This window comes from Podarcis muralis, chromosome 6, assembly GCF_964188315.1.
Source record: "Podarcis muralis chromosome 6, rPodMur119.hap1.1, whole genome shotgun sequence".
Classification (NCBI taxonomy): Eukaryota; Metazoa; Chordata; class Lepidosauria; order Squamata; family Lacertidae; genus Podarcis; species Podarcis muralis.
Genome location: NC_135660.1, coordinates 63,784,920 through 63,798,973, shown reverse-complemented (window position 1 = coordinate 63,798,973; position 14,054 = coordinate 63,784,920). Strand labels below are relative to the sequence as shown.

General features: G+C 44.8%; 1 protein-coding gene across 2 annotated transcripts in view; it reads left to right on the top strand.

Moving 5' to 3' along the window:
• The window catches only part of HECTD2 (HECT domain E3 ubiquitin protein ligase 2), a 58,363-nt gene continuing 44,309 nt past the window's right edge, over positions 1-14,054 (top strand). Inside the window, exons 1-2 of one of the 2 annotated variants that reach the window (XM_077930458.1) lie at positions 1-123; positions 2,110-2,183. The gene's annotated coding sequence lies outside the window, so the exon portion shown is untranslated. The remainder of the gene's footprint in view (positions 124-2,109; positions 2,184-14,054) is intronic. The other variant, XM_077930459.1, reaches the window with a different exon arrangement.

The window sequence follows — 14,054 nt, the reverse complement described above, 5'->3', positions numbered from 1 at the left end:
GCAGGCAGCTTGCCAACATCTGTAGCCTAAACAGAGCAGAGCAGAGCAAGTTGCAAGCAGCGAACAGAGAAGGGAACAGCGGAGCATTCTGCTCATGGCTTCCGAAGCAAAACAAAACTGCAAGTATGTCACATTTCCAAAAGTTTTTGGGTCTCATCTATCTATCTTGGGAGACAATTGGGGTGAAGTCAAATCATTGGAGAGTTACAGTGCCTGTTGTGGCTGTAGAGACTGATATGGGAGAGACATGTTTTCTTTGCTTTCCAAAAGTAATAAAATAAAATAAAATATTGGGATAAATTTGGCCATTTAACAAAAAATCTTGTCACAAGTAGAGATTTGCTTCAGTATGTCCGATTCTTACAAAAGCTGCTGAATGGTTTTAGGATTAAGTGTTGATTTATGACCTTTCCCCAGAAAACCGACTGTCCCTGCCCAAATAAATCCTACTGATAGTTGTATCATAAAATGTTATTCATCCCCTTTCTGCTGCTTTTTGCCTGCCTCTGAAATACATTGAAATGCCTACTGTGAAACTTGTACATGTATCAAGAAACAAAGCAGCAGGTCTAAAATAAGAAATCTCATAAATTATTGTGGAGCTGGTTCTGCTCCCTCCAGCTAAATCAACGATTGCACTTTAGCTGCACTTGGCTCTTGGTGAAAGAAAATAAGCATTCAACATCTCCATATGAGGTCACACATCCCATGGATCAAAATGTAACTTTAGCTGGACGGGTCCATAAGCTATAGCACCCCTCCTCTGTTATAGTATGAGATTCCTGTATGTACCTAGGGAACTCTATCACTAGATCTCAGCCAATGGCTTTTTACTCTGGGGGTGTTCACACTAATGCCACCTCCACATCCAGTGCTAGTTTTTGAAACTACAGTCACATGTTAGCCGCAATCCATAGTCATCCTGTATTGCTGTTTGATGCATTTCCCCCCCCCCCCCTCAAACCAACTTCAGCCACACGCACAGATAACAGCTTCATGAAGAGTTTGTGGTGGGGAGGGGGAACCAAAACATAATGCGCATTGGGTGGAAACTTCCTCACCTTCTTTCTGATGTGAACAACAGTGTGCAAATGCAGCTTGAAAGGCTAATGTGTACATATCCTAATAATCTCTGGAGCAGATTTCAGATTTCATGGGGCAACGGGGCAAAAGGAATCACCACAAACTGTCACCTTCCTCATTTTCCTGATGGACGTTGAACATCACCCAAAGATTCCATAAATATCCTGAAATGTAATTATTAAATGAAAAATAGAAAAGATTGACAGAGTGGCTGGGGAAACTCAGCCAGATGGGCAGGGTATAAATAAATTATTATTATTATTATTATTATTATTATTATTATTATTATTATTATTATTAACAGGGTCTATTGGCTTGACATGATACAAGCTTGCTCTGGAGCATCTGTTACGTCACACTCAGAGAAAGGATCCTGTGGTTGATTAACCCATGTTTCTACTTCTCCTGGCAATGAATTGATTGTTTCCTGAGTACAGGGATGTCCAACAGGTCGATCGCGATCTACTGGTAGATCCCCATGAGATTTTGGTAGATCTCTGGCTCCCTTTCCTTAGCATCGCTAAAACTGACTCCTGCCCTGCACCCTTGCCCCACCCTCCATTGTTGTATGATCTCTGGAAGACAGAGCTTTCTCTGTGCTGCTGTTTTGATCCATAGCGATCTTTTTGTAAGTGACTTTACCCCTTATTCCCATGCCCTTAACCCCCCCCAAAAGAATCCCCCCAAAAGCTTATTTTTAACCTCTAAAAAAATGGGGCTCTACTCCTCCCTAAAAAAAGCTCAGAAACTTTAGCTGAACCCCACCCCCCCAAAAAAAACAGGGGTAGATCACTGCCAGTTTATAATTCTGAAAGTAGATCGCAGTCTCTTGAGAGATGGCCACCCCTGCCTTAGTAGAATGACTGCTTCAATTCTCCACTGGGAAAATGCAAAGCGTTATGTCAGAGGATTTTGGGAATATTATTTCTTATGTGGTGGTTCTTGCTGCAGCAGAAGCCATATAAGAAAACAGTTGTGTGTAGCTTGGAATGACTAATTATTCAAAGGCGATCTTGTTCTTTATAGGTGGAAAGCTGATCCAGCTACTGTGCCACGTTGATGGAGGTTCTCCCTATGATCTGAATTATTTCATAGAGAAGGTATTCAGACTATGTTACCAGTAGAGAACTCTGCCTTATTAGGCTGAGACAGGCTTCTCAGAGAGGCTACATTTTTCCACATTCCAAGAAAGATTGTGGATAATCCTTAAGCAGCCAAAAATTACCTTTTATGCAAAGCTAAGCTATAAAATGCACATTTTTTTTCTTTTTTTTAAAAAAAATCCAAATGACATAACCTATTAAGAGAAATGTATCACAACATTGCACAGATGTCAGAGTGGCGACTGTGAGATTTTTGCCTTGCTCTGGCATGTGTGACACAACATGCTTCTTTAAACCATCTGGTTGTAGCTTTCTAAAATTATCCTATGGCCTGGTGCAGTGTTAACTGAGTTAAACTGCTGAGTGGTGTGTCAGCCTTGGCCCATGTTTCCTTATAGTACTGTGTGGTGAATGTTGACATTTACCAGTAATTCTGAATAATTTCAGAGGTCAATGTCAGAACTCTATGGAACACTATAGTGCAAGCATGGGGATCCTTTGGCCCTCCTTGTGTTCCTGAACTACAACTCCCATCAGGGGTGGTGGGAACTGTAGTTCAACAACATCTAGAGGGTGTGAAGTTTCCTATATATATTTGCTCGAGTGAAGATCGAGGCTAAGTGGCTACAATAAATGTCCAAAAATTATTCACATTTCCCTCATTGACTGCGAATTGGCATTTACTGTGCCATGAACAATAATAATAATAATAATAATTTATTATTTATACCCCACCCATCTGACTGAGTTTCTGGGCGGCTCCCAATTGAGTGTTAAAAACAATACAGCAAGTAAATACCAAAACTGAGCTCCATGACACACATGTCTGATATTTTCTGCTGGCTTTTCTATCAATTTAAGAATTGCCAGTGAAATGTTCATAGGCGCCGACTCCATGGGGCTTGAGGGGGCCCGAGCCCCCTCAAAAATTCGTTTGGGGGGGCTCCGCCCCCCCAATAATCTCCGGCGCCCCTCCAGCAGAGCGCCATCGCCGCCCCTCCCCCAGCCCAAAATGCACAGGGAGGGGCGGGCTGCATGCCTCCTGCCCTCCCTCCCGAGCAAAAGCTCCACCCAATTTCCTTTGGAGCTGATTAATAGGCGCAGCACGCTCTCCCCTATTCGCTCACGAGGAGGCGGCGCCACTTTATTTGCATATTCATGAGCTTATTTATTATTCATGAGCTTTCCCGGGCCCCCCCAATATTTTTTATAAGTCCGCGTCCCTGGAAATGTTTGGCAGTAAAAGTCACCGAATTCTGGATATTTACTGTAACTCACAAGCACGATCAGACATGGCAATCTGAGGCAGTTGAAACAGAAAGCGTTAAAGAAAGGTTCAGACTGCATGGGTAGGCAAACTAAGGCCCGGGGGCCAGATCCGGCCCAATCGCCTTCTAAATCCAGCCAGCGGATGGTCCAGGAATCAGTGTGTTTTTACATGAGTAGAATGTGCCCTTTTATTTAAAATGCATCTCTGGGTTATTTGTGGGGCATAGGAATTCGTTCATTCCCCCCTCCCCAAAATATAGTCTGGCCCCCAGCAAGGTCTGAGGGACAGTGGACCGGCCCCCTGCTGAAAAAGTTTGCTGACCCCTGGTTCAGAGTAATGACAGTGAGATGAGAAAGGGGAAGGCCACAATTCAGTAGCAGGGCACATCCTTCACAGGCAGGAGGTCCCACGTTCAATTCCTGGCATTTCCATATAAGGCTGAGAAAGAGCTCTGCCTGACACTTTCTAAGTACCCCACACAGAGCTACTTCCTTTGTTACCTTAATGGTCCGTACTTAGAAGGCCATTATCTCACCAGGAAGCTAGCCTGGCTATTATAGGAATTGAACCCCTACTGGATCCAGGGATTAGAAGGGAGCTCATACACACAGCCTACCTCCCCGCAACTCATAACAATACTTTTCATGGTAATAAATAGGGACCATTGGAGTGCATGGGTAAGCTCAGTACAACTTTCTTCAGAGACTAATAATCAAACCTCATAGCTTTGTATTTTGTTCCTAGAAAAACAAGCTGCACAGGGCAGAATGGTATTGAATGTTATAATATGGAGCCCCATCAATGGATTAATATTGGGCATTTGCACCAACTGTACAGTATACCTGACTACCTAGAAGGCCTCGCCCAGCCCTCCTAGAAGACTCATACATCAATATTTTAATTGCATGGTATACAGCTCTTCGAAGAAGAGCATAAAACAGCAAATAGACCTCTATTCATTTTCCTGTGTTTTCATTTTCAGCACATGCATTTCTGGGCAGCTCTGACTAATAATAGCTTACATTTCTTTAGGGTTCTATTTCCTCCACAACACTTATTGCTTCTTTTGAGTCTTCCATAAGCAGATATTTCCAAGAATGCATACACACACAAAACCCTCCCAAACCGGCTGCAACTTTTAAGCTTATTTTCCATATATTTATAGCTTTTACTTTACAAAGCCCCCTCCTTAAAGAACATTCCATAATTTCTCCTTCACTAAGCTTTTTACCAAACTGCAAAAAGTCACACCCATCATCACTTCCTCCAGTAGATGCCAAAGAGAAAACACAATCTCTTTTTCCCTCTCTCTTATTCTAACTTAACTGTTTCTTTGTGCTCTTCCAACTCATTTAACACTTTCCATGTGCACCATTATTCCTTTCAGAAAGCACAGGTCTGGCTCTCAAGTTCTGACTTTTGCCCTACTAGAAGGGAGTTTCTTTTAATTTGAAAGCGTTGTTAAAATCTTGCTACCATTTCCACATTATAACACAAGCCCATGAGCTCAGTGGTGCCATCAGGGTAGGATAAGTCCAGGGTCATTAGGCATGTGTGGAGCAAGGCAGTTTTTCAAGTAAACTGGTTCCAAGCTGTTGAGGGTGTTATATATTAATAGGAAACCTTTAATTTGGCTTGGTAACAAACTGGCAGCTAGCTCAGACCTTTGAGCAGAGGTGTAATATGCTGATAGGATCTCACTCCAGTCAGTAATCATCAGGGCCAGCCCAATACATTTTGGCGGCTGAGGCAGACCCCAAAATGATGCTCCCCTCCCTGGGGAATATGGGCTGAGGGAAGATCTACATCAGGAACAAGGGGGGCGGGGAGAGAGACTGACATCAAGACCTACTGCTCTGGAGAATCCTGCCGCCTGAAGCAGTCACCTCACCTTGTCTCAAGGGTGGGCCGACCTTGGCAATCATCCTGCAGCATTCTGCACTAACTGCAGTTTCCAGACCAGTCACAAGAAATGTCCCATATAGATTGCATTGCAGTAATCCAACCCTGAAGTTACCAGTGACTGGATTACTGTGGTCTAGCTAGGCTGGCCCAGGAATGGTCACAGTTGTTGCAACAGCTGAAGCTGATAAAAATTGCATTTGTGTAATTAATATCACATCTAGTTTGGCTCTCGGGCCATTAAGAAGAAGGTTTCGGTAGAGAATCAAGAAAAGGACAGAATCCTGAAAAGAACTTTATAGACCCAGACTGTGGACCCTGCTCAGCTGGTACAATTCAGAACCACACTCTCAGCATCTGTTGTGGTGATGGTGAATAAGAACAGAAAGCTAGCAACTTCCTCTTCTTGGCGGCACAGAAATAGGGATGGGGAGAGAAATTCAGTTCCATTTGCATTTAAAGGTGAGGCAAACCAATACGCAAACATTTGCAAAAATGTGTTTTTTAGGCAAAACTGCACTTAGACACATGTATATTGGGAGATATTTGCACTAAAATGCTGAGTAAATTACAAACTGGTGTGGAAAACTGAACTTAATATTGGGAAAAATGAGAAACTGAGAGCAATCGGAAGTAACAGTCACCCACTGGTATCAGCAACTGAGGGTAGGTGAAGAAGGGAGTGTGTTCATTCTTCAGCACTGAGGATCAAGCTGGAAATATCATAAACTGGTGAGCTATGCTATGTATTCTGAGCTAAAAAGAAAGAAATTAAAATTCATCAACATGATAACCCAAGTTTTGTGCCAAGAAAAAGCAAAGAACCTGTAAAGACTCTTCAAATTAGCATCATTTTTCTCATTTGTGTTGCATCTTCTACCATTTTGCATAATGTATTCTGTATAAGGTATTTATAAAGAACTGGGAAGTACAAGAGGCTATACAGCACAGTGAAGAGGAACCCTTGATCCTTAGAAATCTTGTTCAGCCCTCTCAATGGCTTCACTAGACAGTGTTCATAATGCAGGCCTGCCCAAGCCAGCCTGTCTCTTTAAGATTGCCAAGGCTCTCTAACCCGCCATCACTTACAAGCAGAGAACTCGTGTATCCTTTCAATAGACTAAATACAAAATGGGTTCCATCGATCAGGGGAAGGGGAAAATATACCATCTCCCAACCTGGGGGGTTCTCCAGCTGATACGACTGGTGATCCTGTTGAAGCCCTAGACGACCTCTGGGACATCCGAATGGCTCGGGCTGTTGACACAATCACCCCTGAGCACCCTCTCCCACTTTGTGGAGCTTGCTTGCCTCCCCTTGGGCCTCTTGTCTTTTGAAGTCTTATTAAAACTATTAAAATTGGCTGTTAGGGTCCTTGTGTGCATTTCTGCCAGACTCAGAGGGTTATTTCCCCCTTTGCAAGCTTAGTCTTCCTGATGCAGGTGCATATAATTGGGATTCGTCAGAGAAAAGCAAGCTACTTTGGGTTCTGGTGAGAGACAAGCTCAGTGCTCTCTGTACTTCCCCTCATAAATATTTGCCTTGCACCCCCAGCTTTCACTTCTGCATGGGGTTAGAGGGAACATAAGGGAAGTGTAGGGGCTGTCTACCAGAGAGTCCCTTGCTTGACTGGCCTACCCAGACTCACAGTCATGGCAGGAGTGAAGCAAGAGTTCCCCTTACATTATAGTGCCCGCATTCTTAAGTTTAAATGACACTTTTGCATCTATAAGGACTAGAAACGTCTAAATAAATACAAAATTTAGGAAGATGACTTTTGTGAACGATGCCGAATTCTGTGGCTACCAAACAACAACAACAACCCATACAAAACAGGCAGAACAGCAGAGAATTCTTCCTAGAGGTGGTGTCCTGAGCACATCCAGCCCAAGTGGCTGGTCGTTTTCTTTATTGACAAAGCATGAACTTGCAGGAGCTCCCAAGGTGCACTAAACACACACAAACATGTTTCTGGTGGCTAGGTAGCTCTTACACAGAAGTTATCGCTGTGCTTGCCTTTTCAGCCTGCCCCCCCCCCAGTCCTGGGGGACAGTGGGGTGGTGGTAGAGGGGATTCTGCCAGCCCCCTCCCTTCAAGCACTGTCTCTCCCTCAGCTCCTGGCACATCCTGTCCTTCCTCCAGCTTCAGCTTCTGTCCTACGTCCTGTACCTCCTTCCCCGTCTCCGACTGCTCAGATCCATTCTCCAGCTCTGGCTCCTGCCTCGTGGGAGGCACAAAACCCAATAAAGCGCTACTCCATTCCCTTAGATCAACCTCTGACTCCAATCAGCGGTGGAGGAAGCCGCTTGGGCGCCAGGGGTGCCCCACCCATAGGGGCCTCTGGAGTCTGCCTGCCTCCTCCCACTCAGCTGCCCTATAGCTGGGGTGGGGAGGCAGCAGGCGGACTGTTTGGGCAGGGCGGAGACATGTGGCTCAGGTGCACTGCAGGCCTTGCAGTGAGTACCACCTGGCATTTAGTCCCCCCCCCCAGTGGTGACACCCAGGGTGGCCCGCACCTACCGCACCCCCCTTCCTCCACTGCTGGCTCCAGTACCTCTTCCACTCACTCCTCAGAGCCCTGGCAGTCCCTGACAGATGGAAATACCACAAGACCTCAAATCTTCATGCCTGTGGTTGATTCCAGACAACCAGTTTAATGAGCATTCATTCTGATTTGTTTGCAGGGAGGTTAGATGACATTGTGTCAAAGTGCATTTCCCCATCACTTTCCATGTTACAAAGAGTGCTATCTATAGGGGAAGAGAGGTTTTTAAAAAAACAAGCAGATTTCATTGCATGGCCTGAATTTGCTGGGATGTGATTGAATCCCATCCCCAAATAGTGACAGTCTGGAAATGCCCTAGGAGCCATTAAAAGAAGAAAGAAAGAGCAGGGAGATAACATTTTCATCATTGTCTGTAATGGTTTAAATGGAAATGGAAATTCAAAGTGCTGGTTTTGACCTATAACACTCAGGACCCCAATACCTCTCCCCATATGAACCAATCTGGACCCTGCAGTCATCAAATGAGCAGTGGCGTCACAACGGGAGGCGGGGTGGTGGTGCACCCCGGGTTCCATGTCTACAGGGGTGACAAAAAGTCACCCCACGGGGGCTCGCGGCGGCGCAAGCAGCCATCGCGCCACTGCAGCCGCGAGCAGAGGATCCCGGCGCCGGCGGCAAACTGATAAGTACAGTGCAGGTGCGGCGTCGCACGCATGCACTGTACATAGCGACACTGCACATGCACTGTATAGTGGTTTGCCGCCGGCACCGCTCCAGCGCTATACAGATGGTGCTGGGATCCCTCTGTCATCACCACGGCCACGGAGGATCCTCTGTTCGCAGCTGCAGCCACAAGCAGAGGATCCCGACACGCTGGAGCGGCGCCAGTGGCTATAAAGCACATGTGTGGCGTCATTACGTACGGTGCATGCGTCGTACGTAGCAACGCCACACATGCGCCTTACGTAACAACACTCGCCCCGGGTATCACAATGCCTTCCTTCGCCCCTGCATATGAGGCCCTTCTCTGTGTAACCCTTCTATGGGAGATCTGTAGGGTGGCAACAGAAGAACGTGCCTTTTCAGTGGTGGCTCCCTGCTTGTGGAATGCTTTCCCCAGGAAGCCTCACCTAGTGCCATCATTACATATCTTTAGGCTCCAGCGAAAAACATTTCTTTTCCACCAGGCCTTTGGCTTTTAATTACCTGTGGCCTCCTACAGTAAGTGGGATCTTCTAGTCCTGCCCTTAAAAATATAAAAGAGCTTTAGGTTTCTCCCACCCTGTTTTGTTTTGTGCTGGTTTTAATGTATGTGTTATTTATTGATTGTTTTAAGCTGCTCCAAATTACCTTTTTAAAGGGGCACTAATAAGTTTACTAAGGGACGCGGGTGGCGCTGTGGATAAAAGCCTCAGCGCCTAGGGCTTGCCGATCGAAAGGTCGGCGGTTCGAATCCCCGCGGCGGGGTGCGCTCCTGTTGTTCGGTCCCAGCGCCTGCCAACCTAGCAGTTCGAAAGCACCCCCGGGTGCAAGTAGATAAATAGGGACCGCTTACTGGCGGGAAGGTAAACAGCGTTTCCGTGTGCGGCTCTGGCTCGCCAGAGCAGCGATGTCACGCTGGCCACGTGACCCGGAAGTGTCTCAGGACAGCGCTGGCCCCCGGCCTCTTGAGTGAGATGGGCGCACAACCCCAGAGTCTGGCAAGACTGGCCTGTACGGGCAGGGGTACCTTTACCTTTACCTTTGTAATAAGTTTACTAAATAAATAAGAACGATAAATAATTGCTACATGTAATTTTAGTAAAGAAACATTAGGCACCAAAAGCAAGGGCAGCGTTAGCTATACAGTGTATTGACTGTATGTTCATCCTGTCAGTCACAAGAGATGGCTGAAGTTCTGTCAGTGCCTTCTGTTCCAAGCAGAAGAGATGGCATTCTCCAGTGTTTATCTGCTGAATGTTTCAAATTGCATAGAACTGAAACTCGATCGCAAAGTTGTCAGCACTCAGGCAAATGACTTCATGAGCATTTTTAAAAATAACAGTGTGCAAGGGCATCAGATGAGTGTGCACTGCAGCCTTTTGAGGGAAAGTGGTTTTGAGATGACTGAGATGCTCAGCCCTGGAAAGTACCGTGGCTCCTGAACTTGCACAGTAGGAGCTAATAATAAACACTCAGCACTCGCCCTTTCACTGGCACGAGGGCTAGCTGGTGTTCACTGTTGCTCCCCTTATTGAGACGGCTGACCTCTACAAATTCATCAGTTTGCCCTCTAGGTTGGATGAGTGAAGAAAGAGAAAGACAGTACAAGCCACAACGGTTTTACTCTTATCCTATATGTGTGCAACTGTGCACATTTGCATTGCCACAACCCGGAAGTGGCCAAAAAAATGGGGCAGGGTAGGAGCAGGTTTATACATGCTCTGCCAACATAACCCCTGTGCAAAACAGCTGTTGCCTGTACACCAAAAGTAAAGACAATGGTTGCCTCCAGATGACATGACTATTGTGCAATCAGCCTGAATTCTACACATACAATCTACATGGGGGTGTCAGACAGTGTAATCAACTGGTTGTTACCCCACTCTTTCCTCTCAGGTTGCCTCTCAAATTTCAAACAGCAAAACCTCAATTAAAAAAAAAAAGATTTGTGTGCAAGAGCACTGCCGTGTAACTTTTTTGTGTTGGTGTGGGGATGATCTGTGACATCATGGGGGTTGTGCTTTAATACCACACTTCTGCTACCAAAATGTCAGCGGTGCTTCTTGGTACAATCACAAAACTGCTGGTCTGTTTTACAGCAACCAGTGGCAGACCTACATTTTTGGGAACCTGAAGCTCGAACTGTTATGGGGGCCCCTTCACAACCAGCAGTGAGGTTTGGGTAATCACTGTTATCGTATTCAATGCTATGTTTAAAACTTAACACATTACACTGATGATCTAAACCAGAGGTGGTTAACTTGTGACCTTCCAGATGTTGTTGGCCTCCAATTCCTATCAGCTGCAGCCATTATGGCAAATAGTTAGGGACGATGGGAGTTGCCACAGCTTAGATACCCCTGATCTAAACTCAAAGCTTGATGCAAACTAAGGAAAACTATTAAGGCTGCAGCCATAGTGGAGGGGAAAGTCAGTCTATTGCAGGAGGCCTTCAAAGCTCGGGGCGTTCTCATCATGTGGCCCAGGGTTGCACATCCCAAAGGTGAGACTGAATATAAATAGCCTGAAAACCCAAAAAATGCTTTTGGCATACCCCAAAGCAATGCTGAATGGAATTTTGGCCATTTGATTTTGTGCCATTTATCTGCTGAGGCTTTCTCACTCATTGTTGATGGGGAGGGGAATCCTGAATGTTAGCAAAGAAGAACTTCAAAGAGCATTTCCAGCTTGCTGGTGTATTTTGCAAATGTAAGTCATGATGATACCCCTAAGCAACATTATGATCCTGATCAAGACTGGGTTACCATTACCAGCACTATGCATCGGGTCAACACCTCCTTCTGAAGAAAAATGGAGTTTTCTCTCGCCCACCACCCTGCAAATTGCTGGCATGGAGGGGTGGAGTCATCCAAATCAGGAAATAGCAGGGCAAAAAAGGTTGAAGTTCGCTTGTGACTCATGCTAAGGGGGTCTCAGTCTGGATCAGCTTTTGTGTTGGGGAGAAGCTATTTTGCACTGATATTTTGCCGAGTTTGGCTCAAAGTTCCTTCAAATCTCATTTAAAGAGGTACTTGGCTGCTGGTTGGCTGAACTAAATACTCTGCCTAACTCTAACCCTTTGCTGGTAGTTGGAGGTAATCGGTTGATGTTTTCTCAAGAGCTGTTAATGAATGGAGATGTGTTTCTGAACAGGCAATATACCTGCAGAGCTATGTCTGTGTGAAGAGCTCTGCCTGCTTTGTTTCAGCTGGAGCTGGCTAAAACTGAAGCATCTCTGGGGTGCAGCTGTTGCTTTTGGGAATCAAATGCAGGTTAAGTGGTTGCACCATCGGCCTTTAGGAGTCTTTCTCCCAGAGCGCTCTGCCTGTATATTTGTATTGTTATTAATTAAATCTGTATGCTGTCCTATACTCATAGATCTCAGGGCTGTTCACAACATAAAATCACAATATAAAAAACACAAAATAAGAACAAAAACAAACCAATAACACCCCCCCCACAACACATTCAAAAGGGCATTGGGTGTCAATCAGCCTTGTGCCTAAAGGTGTATAATGAAAGTGTCAGCTGAACCTCCCTGGGGAGATAATTCCACAAGTAGGGAGTCACTGCGAAGGAAAAAGCCTGTTCTCATGTTGCCATCCTCCAGACTTCTCATGGAGGAGGCACGTGAAGAAGAGCCTCAGAGTCTGGGTAGGTTCATATGGAGAGAGACAGTCCTTGAAGTATTGCGGTCCTGAGCAAATATTACGAAGACACTGTAAGTCTGCAGAGCTCTCACTGTCAAAGAAACAAATCCTTTGTCATGTTTCCCCTGGACTTCCCACTGCTATGGGAAGCAGGGAGCGATTTAATGGCATTTTCATTGCAAGCAGATTGAAGCTCTTTGTTGTTAAAAAGAACCTTTTGGTTAAAGGAAATTTGCTTCCTAAGCCTTGCTGATGGAAGAATAAATGAGGCTTTCATTTGCTAACACTTTCAGTGCATTTTCGCTGATGCATCACAGTTCATGAATTCTTTGTCCGTCCACAGGTTGGCCAGATGCCAAGCTTATGCAAACAGTTGTAGCAGCAACTTCAATCTGCAATTTGCCATCTGAGTGACGCAGACTTATTTTAGTCTCTTCAAACCCATCTTTCCTTATGAGCTCATATCTGTGGCTCCTGACAGATCTGAAAGTGGCCATCTGCCAGCAGCACAACTATGCTAGGAAAAATGTTGTATTTTAAAGTCAAAGTGGCAAAAAAAACCTCCTGAAATTCCATGTGCAGCCATAGAAAAACAAAATCTTCTGGAGGAGCTGGCCAAGGTGAAAAATTGAAACCAATGTTACAGAACAGGTGTATTCTGTGCCCACCTTAATTCAGAATCTAAGACTTCAGCCAAATTATTTTTGTTTTTTTAAGGTGATAAATGCAAACAGAGTTTGCTATTCATGTATTGTTTTGAGATTTTATACGAGTGTTTTTCCTCTTTTGAGTCATCAAGGAAGCATGGCCTATAGATGTAGACTCTTCTGCTGCTGAATCATGGGCGTAGCCAGGATTTGGGGGGGGGGGCAGGCCACTTGTGGAGGGGCAGAACCTCAGTTTGCTATGTATTTTAATGTATTTTTACTGCTCCCCTCTTGGCTATGCCCATGTGCTGGATCAATGAACTTCCTGCTTGGCAGGGGGTTGGACTCGATGGCCCTTGTGGTCTATTCCAACTCTATGATTCTATGGATGGTTGTAAGAGGATTGGATGAATTCATGGAGGATAAGGCTATGGCTACTGGCAGCAATGGCTATGCTCTGCCTCCTCACTTGGAGCATCTAAAGTTGCAAGCCTATGTGCACTTAATAATATCTTACCGTGAAACTGACTGCATGATTTCAGTAGGAAATGCTTTTAGTTGTGTGGTAAAAGAGTCAAACCAGAAGGTGTTAGCAGTTTTTATTTGGCAAAAGATTCAAAGATGGTCAAAGTTAGCTTGAATCAAAAGGAAAAAATGGTCCTCCTCATCCTAGCTCTTACTGCTCCTTCAAGTGATCTCGGCTCTTTTACAGTTTATAGAGCAGAAACCTATACCACTAAGACTGTAATCGTATATGCTTACCTAGGAGTAGAGTTTGGGGGAGAAATTCAGTTCAATTCATGCACAAATGCAAATACAGCCATCTTTTGAAATTCACACTTCTCCAAATTTTGCAATGCAGTTCTCCAGCCAAATAATGTATACATAAATGCATATACTAGGCTAAAGTGTGCATGTAAATGCATATGTTAGAGAAAATAACACGTAGAAAAGCATTATATTGGGGGGGGGGGCTTTTTAAAAAGTGTACCTTACGCAAAATTGCATAAAACTGTGTATATTGGAAGAAATTTGCTAGTGAATTTTCACGAGTTTATTTTTTAAAAACGAATGATATGAAAATACAGACAACTGAAGATTCAAAAAATGAGAAGCCAAGAGAACCCAAAGTTGACAGGTTTGTCCATCCCTATCTGGCTGTGAACTCAATTGAACTCTACAGGGATTACT